This window comes from Triticum dicoccoides, chromosome 5B, assembly GCF_002162155.2.
Source record: "Triticum dicoccoides isolate Atlit2015 ecotype Zavitan chromosome 5B, WEW_v2.0, whole genome shotgun sequence".
In the NCBI taxonomy this organism is placed as follows: domain Eukaryota; kingdom Viridiplantae; phylum Streptophyta; class Magnoliopsida; order Poales; family Poaceae; genus Triticum; species Triticum dicoccoides.
Window position 1 is genome coordinate 546,746,660 of NC_041389.1, and position 14,546 is coordinate 546,761,205.

The 14,546-nt window shown below is 44.5% G+C and overlaps 1 pseudogene; it reads left to right on the forward strand.

Moving 5' to 3' along the window:
- The first annotated feature begins 706 nt into the window (after positions 1 to 706).
- Positions 707 to 5,006, forward strand: LOC119310023 (annotated as a pseudogene).
- The last annotated feature ends 9,540 nt before the right edge of the window (positions 5,007 to 14,546 follow it).

The window sequence follows — 14,546 nt, forward strand, 5'->3', positions numbered from 1 at the left end:
CCCTGAGATGCGTGCCGCCTCTTTGAACATGCCACAACACCACCTCGCACATGTATGAGGGTCCGGTACGATGCTCCGGTGGCATTGCTACCCCCCCAGGGCCCCCGTCCCGCCTAACCGTGGAGTGGTTGACCACGAGATCTAGCCTTTTGACTTCCCACGGACGGGCTTTGACCAGTGGACCTCAGCACCCGGTTGTGTCAGGTCACCCGTAGGGACACCCGGGAGCAACATCCGGGCCAAACCCACAGCTACATCCACCGTGTAGACCCGACGCGTCCGTTTCCCCCCTCCAGGTGCCGGCGCCGTCCATGAGGGGGGCACACCGCGGACGTGAGGGGGGTCACACTCTGGAGACGGGTGTCGGGCATTTGCAACCGCCACAAAACTTTTGTTGGCATAGCTGTTTTTGATTTTAATAAAATATAATGATCTATATTCAAAAGAACATGACCGCACACTATTAACATGCTCGAAAAAATACAAACCATATATATATATATATTCATAATATATGAAAAAAATACAAACTACATATATATTCATATGTATGTTTATATTTAACATGCTACATGTTAGTTTATATAATAATACATAAAAAAGCTTAAAAAAATACATATGAAAAAAAAGTCTACCTATGCGCCGTCGGCATAGAGACGGCCAGGTTTTAGGCGGCAGGCGGCGTGCCACGGATCGCTGACGTGGCATGTATGCCGACGGCAGCCGTCGGCTTAGCTCATGGACAGTGCGCCGCGTATCTGTGACGTGGCATGACGATATATGCCGACGGCCGGCCGTCCAGGCCGTCGGCATAGATTTGACGACGTTAGCCGCTGGTCACGAGCGGGGTCGCCGGGCCCACGGGTATGCCGACGGCTGCTGTCGCCATGTTCGCAGCTGGGCCGACGACATATGTATGCCGACGGGTGCCGTCGGCTTAGCTCGTGGTAGCCCGACGGCCAAGGTACGCCGACAGCCAAGACGTGGTTGTCGGCATAGCGCAAAGTAGGCCGACGGCAGCCGTCGGCATTGATTTGGCCGTCGGGGTAGGGCCAGTTTCCGGTAGTGAGAGGTCCTTCGGTCGACGAACCCCGCGGCGGCCATTGAGCTTGTTTCAGAGGTATATATCCTTCTCCACCGACGTCTGACGGGGAAATTTTGGTTGCTTGGATTGTCCGAGATCTTATTCTTTCTTGGTTGTGTATGGGCTCTTCAACCAACTCAGCAGTTTTGTAGAGCGACTCCGCCACAATAATCCAGCGCCGTACCTAGGTTTTTTTTTTTACTTTTTTTGGTCGTAGTTTCTTCCTCCGTTCTGTTGTACTCCTATATTGATAGAACCAATCTATCCTTTTTTTTTTGGCAGCCATATCAATCCGTGTTTGTTGAATTTTGTTCCTTTTTTTTGCGATGAGTTGAATTTTGTTCCTTGTGTTCAGACTGGCTTGAAAAGACCGATGACGAAAAACAAGCGCCGGCTGGTGAGAGGGGATGAAGGGCAACAACGCCCTTACAAAAGAGCAACTATGTCACGTGAGTCCATGCATGCATGCCTGTTTCCCTTTTCCCTGCAAGTACAAATTCATGATAATAAAACTGACGCTTCTGTTAACTGTTCCTCACATGATTTTATTTTCAATCAACTAGCTTTGCATCGCGCGAGCCAATCCAGCCCAGGCGCCTTGGGTGAACTCAGTGAGCAAGTAGTTTCAAGATTGTGTGGGAGTCTTGTGTTGGTCGCCTCATTCCATGGTTGGTGATTATACTGCAGTTAAGGGTTCCTCATATTACCTGTTTTTTTTTAAATCATCAGCTATTCGATTTGCGTGTTTTATTTTCTCTCTGTAGGTGATACCAAGTTAGGGGAATACACAGGCATGTGCATCAAAACGTCACGTCCTGATGCTACAAGTTTCCTGACAGCAAGACGTTTGATTCCACTTACTTGGCCTACAGGGAAGATCACTGAAAATTTAACGGTAACTTTTCTCTACTCCTTTCCTTGATTATTATGCTAATATACAGGCCCTGTAACCATAAATCCGCCTTGCGCTCGCCTCAGATTCAAGTACGCCTTCCGAATGGCCGGACTGTCAGTGGCTGGATAGAGCATCCTGGGAGATATGTTGATTTTTTCATCGTCAACGTCAAGGACTTGTCTGGTTCTGATGCCGTGCCTATAAGCCTTGATCGTGACATGCAGTTTGAGCCTTATAGGAATGTAGCAGCTGTATGGCGCGATTTCAGTTCAGGATTTTTGAGGGCCACAAGCGGAGAAGATCTTGCCTCTCTCAGCGCTCTAACCAGCGAGACAATGTTAAGCACATGCCGGATCGGCAAGGTGAGCTCCTTTTGTACAGTTGAAACAAATAACTGTCTGCTGGTATATCCTTTGTTTCAGGCATTGTAAATAGCATTTTCCCTGTGTAACTTCATTTTCGTGCTAGGCTGGGATTGGAGGCCCCCTTGTTGATTTTGATGGTAACTTTGTTGGGATGAACTGCTCTCGTACCAGAAGGAAAAAGACCCGCTACGTGCGAAGGGAGCAAATTCTTCAATTCTTGGTGTATCACAGGATGGTCAGGTATGTACACCTTCAGTATTCATGAACTGCCCTTCTCTATTTGGCCTACTCATGCGTCTCTCTTTCTGCATCCTGTGTACTACATTTGTCTCCTATTTTTATTTGAGTTTTTGTGTAATGTGTATCATTCTGAAAGCCAAACAACTGCTTCTGAGGTTGATGAGTTTATATTCCCCAAAAACACTGGCCCACTAGTTTTTTTTTTACTTGTGTGTTTTTTCTTAATAATTTAAGTCTGCACTACACTAAATTAAGGTCGTTACTTCAATGCTTGCACTAATATATATTGCTGCTATACTCGAACTTACGTTTAAGAAGACCCATGGGCAAATTGTTTAAGATTATCGTAAATTTCTCTGCTGTGACTGTAACTATTTTGCTCCCTTGTTCTGTATTTCCCTTGTTTAATACTCATTTTGTGTATGGTCTTTGGTATCCTGTCTTTGTGGATTTATCACGGTGAGCTTTCTACATTGTGCTGCAGTGTTAGAGCTAAGGAAGGGATTGATGATGTTGAAGAAGCGGGAATCGAAAGTGAGATGAAACAACTACTTTGCAGCATTCCAGGAGGTGAGCAAAATTATTTCATAGGATATTGACTGTAAGTCCAGCATAAGGCAACCCCTGGACCCAAGAGGCGTGGCTGTGCCTTTTCGACGAGATGGGAAATCAGAATCATTTCCTCTTGCTTAGATAGTTCCTCATAGTGGGTCCTCCTTGTATTGAAGTCTAACAATCCAACAAATAACCAATGGAAGGTTCCAAGCTGAAAGATATCTCCCAGTTTTAATTGATAAAAACAACCTAACTGGGAGATTGTCAATTTGAATTTATAAACGATTTAACTGGGTGATTGTTGGGATACCTTCTGCTAACTTCCTGGACCTTGCAACTAGCATACACTGTACCTGTGTTGCTGAGTAGTTCCTTATGTTTCACATGCACAGTTTTAATACTTTATCAAGCACTTTTAACTTGTGTATCATGCTAGGCAAGCGTAAGATTCATTTTCTTGAAACAAATTTCGTCGACGATATCTGGAGTAAACTACCCAAAGGCGTTGCTTCAAAAATGTCTCGAAGTGTTGTTTCACTTGCTTCATTCAATGGTAATGGTTCTGCCGTAGTAATTACTTTTCCATGTTTTAATAAGTGGGTGATGATTAATAACTGACTGATTATCTGTGTAGGATTTGCAAAATTCTTTGCTTGCACTGGTGTATTTCTGAAGTGCAATGCATGCTCTGCAACTATTCTGACTTCAGCAAGTTTGGTTAGAGTTTCTGGTGATGCACACAGGATTGATGATAACCTGAGGGTTGTTACTGCTAATTGCTTTTTTGTTTTTTGCCTTCCCATTTAGGATACTGGTTAACATGACCTTATTATTGCAGATTGAAGTTTGCCTTCCAAACGAATTTCGAGTTGTAGGGATATTGAGCCGTTATAATTTACATTACAACATTGCTCTTGTTGACATCATGGGGTACTGGGGTCCTTGTGAAATAAAAATCAGCCGGCATCAAGTTACGTCATGTAACAAGGTAATAGCTGTGGGTCGTCTTTTTACTTATCACAATATAATGGCTGCAAAGGGGGAAGTTGTTGATTGGCAAAGGAAGCAAACTCGATTGCATAGAACTTTGCGTCTCCACCTGTAAAATCACTAAGGTATTTCATGTGGACTTATCCAGTATCTTCAACATGGAAAAAATTTATTATCAATGGAATTGTAACATAAGCCTTGTATGATGCTGCTTTTGTTTCGCTAGGCTGGGATTGGGGGCCCTCTTATTGACCCTTGTGGGAATTTTCTTGGTATGAACTTTTACCATGAGGAAGAAACTCCGTTCCTGCCGACGGATGTTATTCACCGCCTCTTTGTTGAACTTAAATAAAGGATGGTATGTCTTCTTGTTTACACTTGGTATTTTTCTGGCAAAATATCTACTCCTCTGTAAACAGATGTAAGAAGTTTTAGTAAAAAGAAATTGTGTGTACTTGTAGGACTAGGGCAGGTGATACTATTGTTGAGGGTGACGAAAAGAGGTATTCTTTCTTACTCATCATGATACCATACTGTACCATACCGTACATTCTTTCAGATAAATGTATGTTCAGTAACTTGTATGGTTTCTGAAATGTGGTTACTCAACAACAGATGGCTGTTGACTGGTACATGTTGGTCCCATGGAAATGCTGATATTATTACCGAGGGTGGTGTAAACAAGTATTCTTTCTTACATTTGTTTATGCTACTTAGTATACATCAGTTATTCTTCTTAATCTTTTCACTCATTTGTATACTTTTCTTTACTCATGACAGGTGGCCGTTGCCCGAGCCATGTGTGCTCCCTGCTGATATACCTGAACCTACTACATTGGATTTCTACAAGCTGATTAGGATGCACTGTGCTTTTTAGTCCTGCTAGTGCTAATGGTATTGATAATGTGTCCTTGTTGGTTGGCTGTCTGACCTCCACCCATATATTTTTGTTTCTTGAGTTGTCCGATCTTTATGTTGCACAATGAATGCAAATCAATCTTGTGTAAACAATGAAGTTGATCTTTTTTGAAAAACAGATGGAAATATCTCGCCAAAAAAAAAACAGATGGAAATACCTCGTCCCCTCAGTTCAAGTGACACGGAAGAAAAAGAAAAGTCCACATGAACCATATCAACCAATAATAGCAGATATTTAACTAATTTGGTACAAAAAAAATCTGTATCCATCTACAAGTAAAGCAGTTTATCACCACGTCCGTTATTTGAGAAATGCAATCCCAAATATACCACGTATAGTATTCTAGGTTTGCACTAAACATTAACAATTAAAATGTCATAACAACTAAGAAAAATCTCATACACCATCTTAAAATTACCCGAAATTCATTTTGAAAATTAAAGTGAAAAAGGAAATGGCTAGCGGCACAGGTGAGCGGCAGCGCGCTATTTGCCGCACAAGTGGCAGATAGCAAGCCCCCCTCCTTTCCTCAGAGCCTCTCCAGTCTCCGCTCCCGCAGGTGAACCGGAGCTACAGGCGCATCCGATTGTGAAGGAGTGTCGTGTTACGTGATTATACTTTCTCATATACCTCGCAAAAAAAAATACTTTCTCATAGGACAAGAGCTATTTAGTCTGCACGTGTGACTCTCTCTGTACGTACAAATGTATGTTCAGACAAATGTACATAGTGCTCTTTGAAGATGGGTCCGCTGTTTGCATCTAACGTTTCAGAACGTGTCGCACCTCAATAATTTATCATCTCTAGCTTGTGTGCAGTGTGCGGAGAATGCTCGATTAGTTTTGTCTCTGCCATGAACTTGAGATCCTATTAGGACACGTACAATGGTTCTATCTTTGGAATACCACGTAGGAATTTTGTAGCAAATGGACAAATTGGGTGATGCAATGCATCCAATGGTTGAGATATTCGGTCAGATGCAATGGTGAATTATTGGAACCGTTCATACCATCCTGAGGACTTCGACAAGGGGATCTTCTTAGTCCATATCTCTTTCTCTTTGTGGCTGAAGGTTTGGTAAAACTCATAAATAAGGAGATATTGGTAGATAGGCTGAATCCCATCAAGGTTGCCTGAAACAGCCCGGGAGTATCCAATCTTTTATTTGCGGATGACAGTTTGATTTTCTTCAAGGCTACTATTGAGCAAGCCCAGACAATAAAAAGGGTGTTGGATACCTTCCAGAAGTGCACGGGACAATTACTAAGTGCGAGCAAGTGCTCGCTCCTTTTCATTGAATAGTGCCCAACCGAAATAAGAGAGGGGATTAAGGCTATACTTGAGGTACAATCTGATGTATTTGAAAGTAAATATCTGAGATTACCTACACCAGAAGGAAGGATGAAGAATGACCATTTCCAACCTATAACGGATAGGTTTGGAAAGCGTTTGCAACGATTGGACGGAAAGATTCATGTCTTATGCGGCCAAGGAAGTCCATGTCAAATCCATAGTCCAAGCACTCCCTACTTTGGATGAAGGCCACAGAAAGGTCCATTGGATGTCCTGGGAGCGTATGGAGGTATTGCTTTCAGAGACATGCATCTTTTCAACCAAGCCCTTCTTGCTAAGCAGGGTTGGAGACTAATTCAAAACCCTGACAGCCTATGTGCGGGAGTCTTGAAATCAAAATATTATCCCAATGACGACCTTTTAGACACAGTCTTTGCCTCGGCTGCCTCTCCGGTGTGGAGGGCGATTGAGTTCGGCTTAGAATTGCTAAAAAGGGAGTAATATGGAGAGTGGGCGATGGTAAAAATATTCAGATTCAAAGAGATCAATGGATCCCTAGGAAGCAAGGCCTCAAGACAGCCTCGTTCATTAGGAGGTCCCGGCTGCGTTGGGTCAACCAACTCATGGAACCAAAGGGGAATGAGTGGAATGTGGGCCTGATCCGTCAAGTTTTTCACCAATTTGATGCAGACAAAATTTGCAAGATACCCATCCCGAGGTCGGATACAAAAGATTGCATTGCGTGGCACCCTGAAAAGAAGGGGATCTTCTCTGTTAGGAGTGCATATAAGCTAGCAGCCTCTTCCCTCCATCACGACCAATCAAACCCTTCAACACTACTAGGGAAAAGCCTATACATAGAATCTTATCAGCAGCGCGCTTTAAAATAAGGCGCTGCTGCTAATTAGCAGTAGCGAGCTCAAACATAACTCACTGCTGAAATAAGTATAACAGTAGCGCGCCCGCTCAAAGACGCGCTACTGCTATAATTCCCACGAGGCCGCCGCGAGGCTAGTTATAGCAGCAACACATTATAACAACGAGCGCTACTGCTATGTAGCATAGTAGCAGCGCATTTCGCCAATAAGCGCTACTGCTAAGTTTACTACAAAAATTTAGTCCCACCTCGCTCCGTGAAGAGAGTTTCTACCACCTTAAATATGTTACTTCTCAAACTTTGACAAGCACTTGGTCTTCATTGAACTCTATGTGTAGAATTTGTGGCTGCAATATGAGTCTTCACCGGTTCCTAAACCGGTGAGGACTCATATTGACAAATCAGATTGTACATAAAAAGATCGTTGATGATCAATGTATTTTTGATACATTGAACTAAGTCTATTTTTACATGCTGACACATAGCAGTAGCGCTTCTTTGTGAAAGGCGCTGCTGCTAGGTAGTTTAGCAGTAGCGTCTTTCTCTATAGCGCGCTACTGCTAAGCCATTCCATCTCTCACTCCCCATCTTCTCTATCCGATCCACTCACAGTCACACACTCACTGGATCCCCTCTCAATCCCCCGCGCCGGTCCTCCCCCGTCGCCCATCCTCCCTCTGTGCTACCGTCACCTCCTCCTCCTTGCTGGACTCGGTACCGGCCTCCTCCTCCGTCCTCCCTCCACTCGCCGCTGGCCGGCCCCTCCTCGCTCCGCCTTCCTCCTCCGTCCTCCCTCCACTGGCCGCCGGCCGGCCCCTCCTCGCTCCACCTTCCTCCTCCGTCCTACTCTCTTCTCCCTCCTCGAGTCGCCCCTCCTTCTCCCTCCTGCCTGCTACATTTTGATTTAGTAGGCTAGTTCATATGCAATATTTGATTTAGTTGATTTAGTAGGCTAGTTGATTTAGTTGATTTAGAACATTTTGATTTAGTTGATTTAGTAAGCTAGTTCATTTAGTTGATTTAGAACATTTTGACTTAGTTGATTTAGTAGGCTAGTTCATTTAGTTGATTTAGTATGCACCATTTTATTGTTATTTTTTTGTACATGGATAGGTACATAGTTGCTTTTGTTTTTTTAATAAGTTACTTTTTGGCAAAATGTAGGTGGTACCTTGGCATCTAATATGTTAACTAGATCTTAGGATTATAATTGTCCATCAAATTGCTTCTCATGGAAGAACCAAAAATATCACATGCTACTGTTTTTCTTTCCTGTGAAGTGGATCGTTAATCCTTTGCTCATATTGCTTTAGGAAAAATGGCGCCACCACCACCACCACTATGTCGACTGTGCAAGTCAAGGTGCGCCAGCAGCCTTGCAACTGGCAAGCTGTTCAGCATCTACTTCCAGCCAAGTTTTTGTCATGCGATGGTAAGAAATTAGATGAAATGTAATAACTATTTTATTTTTAGTGTTGGCATTATTGCATTGTGTCATTTTGCTTATTTTACATAGATCGTCCCATGCAATGTGAGGTTGAAATTCAACAAGGTGACTGGAGACACTGTGACATTTGAGGCTCCTGGGGGGCCGTACACTATGAAGGTCGAGAAAGGACGCAATATGTCGCAGATTGGAGGAGATGGATGGGCCCGTTTCATCACTCGCATGCGTCTTACTGGTGGTGAGTTGATCAGCTTCTCCTTCAAAGCAGAAAGACCCAAGCTGGCTGTCATTTATCTCAACCTGGTGGAAGATGATGAAGATGATGAAGATAATGAGGACCCACTCGATGAAGATGATGAGGACCCACTTCATGAAGCCATCTAGCTCAAAGAACAAGGCTGAGCGAGGAGGAGGTGCCCAACCTGTGGGACATAATTCCGCAACGTGCTGACTTTGTCGGAGTGCCATTCGTGACCCGCCTGACAAATACCATGGTTGATCGACATGATATGGTATGTTATACTTACAAATGCAAATTATCCGATGAAATACTTAATATACAGTCCAATGATATGGTATGTTGTGTGGAATCTAGTCGATGATATATTTTAGTGTAGAGTTCGATCACATGCTTATTAGTGTAGAATCTAAGGAAACTATTAAAAGTGTAGATAACACATATGTACTTATTTGCGAGACTATTTATTAATTGATATGTTTTTCTTATTTACAAATTGGCAAAGAGCATATCTGTGAGTTATGGTATCGAGCCTGATGAAGAAGGCTCAGCTGGACTACGCCTTACTGCAAGGGGCTCCGTCACAACATGTACTTACCGCGTGGACACGGACGGTCGCAGACACTTAAACTTGGTTGGGTGGAAGAAATTCCTCGAAGGCAAGAATCTTCGTGTTGGACAGACCATCCTAATTACTATCAGGAACACCAACCGCCCAGGCTTGAGGATGATGATTGTCTTCGATATCATCTAGAACTACATATGTGTGTGTGGCTATATCATCTAGAACTACATATGTGTGTGTGGCTATATCATCTAGAACTACATATGATGATCGTCGTCGATATCATCTAGAACTACATATGATGATCGCCGTTGATATGACCTTGTACTGCTTGAGGATGCATGTTGACTATGCATGAAATTGTTATCTAGTACTCCCTTCGTTCCAAATTACTTGTCGTGATTTGAACTAAAACCACGACGAGTAATTTGGAACGAAGGGAGTACTACCCAGTAATGGTTTATGAATTTGATATCTACTAGCAGTACCTAGTATCTAGTATCTGAAAGGGAAACTGAAAGGAAAGGGGTACGGGGGAAAATGATGAAAGATATAGCAGTAGCGAGGGACTTCGAAATCGCTACAGCTAAGTAATAGTAGCGCGTTCATAAAAAGCGCTGCTGATATCGTCAACAGTAGTAGCGCGGGTACGGACCGCGCTACTACCATAAGTTAGCTGTAGCGCCTTATTAGTAGTGCGGCCACCCGCGCTGCTGCTAGCCTCAAAACCCGCACTACTACTAGGGTTTTCCCTAGTAGTGCAAGCTCGTCTAGAGAGGCGGGAGACCGCGACATTTGGGATCTTATATGGAAAGCAAAAGTACCCGAGAAAGTTAGGATTTTTGGTTGGCGAATAGCCACTAATACTCTGGCCACAAAGAAAAATAAACTCAAGAGAATAATTGAGCCAGACTCGATATGCAGCATCTGCGGTAACGGCGAGGAAGATGAATACCATGCAGTGGTCACATGCTCAAAGAGCAGAGCACTTCAAGAGGCCATGAGGAAGGAGTGGGCTTTACCTTCAGAGAAATCTTTCAGAAACCTAGGAGGAGACTGACTGCAGGTGCTGTTGGATACTGTACCAAAGGACATACGTGGAAAAATTATGCTGCTGCTATGGAGATGTTGGCACCTGTGAGAAGAAAACATACAAAATGATGGTAAAGAATCTATTTCGAGATCGGTGCAACTCCTGAAGAAGTATGCAGAGGAGCTAAAAATGGCAGCGATGGCTGGGGATGTACTCAATGCAGGTGCAGTCGACTGACCATGCTGTCCCGCAAAGCAATAGATGCAGTGGTCGAGTCCTGTACGAGGTACAGTCAAGCTAAACACCGATGCTGCTTTTCAGACAGAGCCTAGAGAATCTACTGCTGGAGCAGTTGCCAGGGACAGCAGAGGCCTTGTGGTCATGTCGGTTTGCAGAAATCTGTCCCTCTGCCACAGCGCGGAGGAAGCCGAGGCAAAAGCTGCACTTGCCGGACTGCAGGCTCTAACGACATATTACTCTGGGCCTTTGATTCTAGAACTGGACTGCCAAATCATCGTCAAAGAAGTGACTGCAGGTTACCAATCCCGCTCCCCATGCTACGCTCTGACCAAGGATATTAGAGAAGCTCTCTCGGCCTTCACAACTTACGATGTGATCCATGTGGGAAGAAAATGCAGCGCCCTGGCTCACGGGCTTGCGGCGGCGACCAGAAGTATTGGCGATCAGTAGATCCTCGCTAATGTTTCAGACTTGCTCCGACCTATGTTGCTAGCTGAATCTGTGTCTCCTGTAGAGTAGTCCCTACTCTAGTTCTCAAAAAAAAAAAAATACCACGTAAGATAAATGATGAGGTTGAGGAGAGAGAAATCATAAGAAAAGGCTTGTCTTCTCTTAAATAAGAGAAGACAAGTGATGATCTCTTAGCACAATATGTCTCACCACATTTTTAGGAATAACTAGTTATTGAAGATAAGACTAAGAGATGACAAATTGTAGACATATTTTTTTGTCATCTTTAAATTACATGCAAGACTTAAGATAAGACTATCTTATCAACCATTGTACATGCCCTTAGTGTATGCGGAGAATGCGCGACTAGTTTCCCATGCTTGCTTGCATCTACTATGCGTTCAAGATTCTCTTTAAAAACCGTCTTGTCATTTGATCTAAGCAACTAGATTTATCTCCTCTATGAGTTCATACTTTAGACGCGGTTGCATTGCAGAAACCATCTAACTAACTCCCATGATATAAATCTTTCTACTAGAATAAACAGAAAAACAGAGGGCATCTCCTCTTCTTCAAATATATGTATAGGGCAAGCAAGGTTAGGCATTTTCTTGACGAGGTTAACCAAGTTTTTCGTAAGCTCAAACAAACTTCTTGGCCACAGATTTACATAATTCGACGCTGCATATGTACTAAGAGCATACCTAGCCCTCCCTGAAACCTTCAGCTCCTCAAACTTTTTGTTTTTCGAGGATTTAACCCCAGAGCTAGCTCTACCCTCAAATTTTTTAGTCCCTCAAAATTCGAAGAGTTACCCCTAAAACATGGCTCGGAATTTGAGAAGCCGCTCAAACGCCTCCACAAAACCGAGCGCCCGCGCAGGAAGCTTGTCCTCCTCATACTCTCACTGCTGCAGTTGCCTCCCGCCCTCTGCCCCGCCCTGAGAAAGGACATCCAACTCCCTTCCCCAACCCTCCACATGCCTCATACCCCACTAGAGATGACATTATAGGTGCAGACCATCCCGCAAAAACCAGCGACAGTGCATGAAGGTCGTGCGTCCTGCCCCCTCCCCCGCAACCTGCCACCCTTCGATGATGCCAAGCGACGAGAAGAGTCACCACCTCCATACTGCGATGTCAATGGTGGAAGTGGGGACCAGGGATGAAGGATGTGTACTCGTGACCTACTTGATGCCATCTCCTCCACCTCTGGTCACCCCAACGCCTCCTCCGCCGCCCCCATATATTCACCAATGTCGATAGAGATGATTATTCTAATGCTGAATAGGTAAAAGTATTTTCTTCTTCTTTTATGTTGATGAATTTTGGTGCATGATACGTCTCCGTCGTATCTACTTTTCCTAATGTTTTCCTATTGTTTTGGACTCTAATTTGCATGATTTGAATGAAACTATCCCGGACTAACGCTGTTTTGAGCAGAACTACCATGGTGTTGTTTTTTGTGAAGAAATAAAAGTTCTCGGATTTGAACGAAACTTTGCGAGGAATTTTTACACAATAAAAAGAATTTCTGGAGCCAAGAAGTACCGGAGGGGGGCACCTGGGTGGGCACAACCCACCAGGGCGCGCCCCCCTCCAGGCGCGCCCAGGTGGTTTGTCCCCACCTGGTGGCCCCGTAGACTCCAACCCCGATACTATAAAATCACATATTTGGAGGAAAAAATCAGGGAGAAAGAATTATGGCATTTCACGAGACGGAGCCTCCGCCACCTCCTGTTCTTCATCGGGAGGCCAGATCTGGAGTCCGTTTGGGGCTCCGGAGAGGGGGATCTTGGATCTTCGTCATCACCAACCCTTCTCCATCGCCAATTCCATGATGCACCCCACCGGGAGTGAGTAATTCCTTTGTAGGCTCGCTGGTCGGTGAGGAGTTGGATGAGATTCATCATGTAATCGAGTTAGTTTTGTTAGGGCTTGATCCCTAGTATCAATTATGTTCTAAGATTGATGTTGCTATGACTTTGCCATGCTTAATGCTTATCACACTACTAGGGAAAAGCCTAGCAGTAGCGCGGGTTTTTGGCCTATCAATAGCGTGGGGAGCGGCGCTACTAATACAGCGGTACAGCTAAAGGTTAGCAGTAGCGTTGGTCTACACACGCTATTGCTATATGTGCTTAGTAGTAGCGCCTTTTGCACAAAGCGCTACTGGTAAATACTAGTAGTGCGCCTCTATGCCCTCGCTACTACTATTTTTGCGTATTCTATTTCCTTTTCATTTTATGTCGTATTCATGTTGGGGAACGTAGCATGCAATTTCAAAAAAAAATCCTACGTTCACGCAAGATCTATCTAGGAGATGTGTAGCAATGATAGGGGGAGAGTGTGTCCACGTAGCCTCATAGATCGAAAGCAGAAGAATTTGCTTAACGCGGTTGATGTAGTCGAACTTTTTCTCATTCCGACCTATCGAGTACCGAACGTATGACACCTCTGAGTCCTGCACACGTTCAACATGATGACGTCCCTTGAGTTATTGATCCAGCAGAGTGTCGAGGAAGTAGATGAGTTCCGTCAGCACGACAGTGATGGTGATGTGATCTGCGCAGGGCTTCGCCTAAGCACCATGAGAATATGACCAGAGGCGTAAACTGTGAAGGGGGGGGGGGCGCACACATGGCTTGGAACAATTGATGTGTGTTGTAGGTGCCCCCCACCCACTTATATAAAGGAGGGAGGGGGAGGAGGCTGGCCCTAGGCTCCAAAGTAGGGGAATCCTAATTGGGCTCCTAGTAGGATTCACCCCCCTTCATATTACCCGAGGGGGAAAGGGGAAAAGAGAGAGATGGGGAGAAGGAAATGGGGGCGCCGCACCCTCCCCTAGTCCAATTCGGACTCCTTCCTTGTGGGGGTGCGCCACCCCTTTGTGGGTTGGTGTGCCTCCCTCCTATGGCCCATATGGCCCATATCTTCTCCCGGGGGATTCCGGTAACCCCCCCGGTACTCCGATATGTACCCGATACATTCCGGAACACTTCCGGTGTCCGAATACTACCTTGCAATATATCAATATTTACCTCTCGACCATTTCAAGACTCCTCGTCATGTCCGTGATCTCATCCAGGACTCCAAACAACATTCGGTCACCAAATCACATAACTCATATAATAAAAATCGCCATTGAACCTTAATCGTGCGGACCCTACGGGTTTGAGAACTATGTAGACATGACCGAGACACCTCTCTGGTCAATAACCAATAGAGGAACATGGATGCTCATATTGGCTCCCACATATTCTACGTAGATCTTTATCGGCCAAACCATTATGGCAACATACGCTATTCCCTTTGTCATTGGTATGTTACTTGCCCGAGATTTGATTGTCGGTATC